Source organism: Sinocyclocheilus grahami, unplaced genomic scaffold (assembly GCF_001515645.1).
Source record: "Sinocyclocheilus grahami isolate Dianchi unplaced genomic scaffold, SAMN03320097.WGS_v1.1 scaffold395.1, whole genome shotgun sequence".
Lineage (NCBI taxonomy): Eukaryota > Metazoa > Chordata > Actinopteri > Cypriniformes > Cyprinidae > Sinocyclocheilus > Sinocyclocheilus grahami.
In genome coordinates this window covers 949,216-949,599 of record NW_015505574.1, presented here as the reverse complement: position 1 = coordinate 949,599, position 384 = coordinate 949,216, and positions in this window count along the sequence as shown.

The window sequence follows — 384 nt, the reverse complement described above, 5'->3', positions numbered from 1 at the left end:
ATATTGCAGCCATTTGCGAAAATCATTTAAGTTCATTTTTTCAACTACTTACAAAAAATGCATATACATATCATATAAATATGGGTGGCAAAACATATAATGCAAAACAATGCGTGACCCTGGAGCACAAAACCAGTCTTAAGTCGCTGGGGTATATTTGTAGCAATAGCCAAAAATACACTGTGTGAGTCAAAATTATCTATTTTTCTTTTATGCCAAAAATCATTAGGATGTTAAGTAAAGATCATGTTCCATGAAGATATTTTGTAAATTTCTTGCTGTAAATATATCAAAACTTAATTTTTGTTTAGTTATATGCATTGCTAAGAATTTCATTTGGACAACTTTAAAGGTGATTTTCTCAATATTTAGATTTTTTTGCAC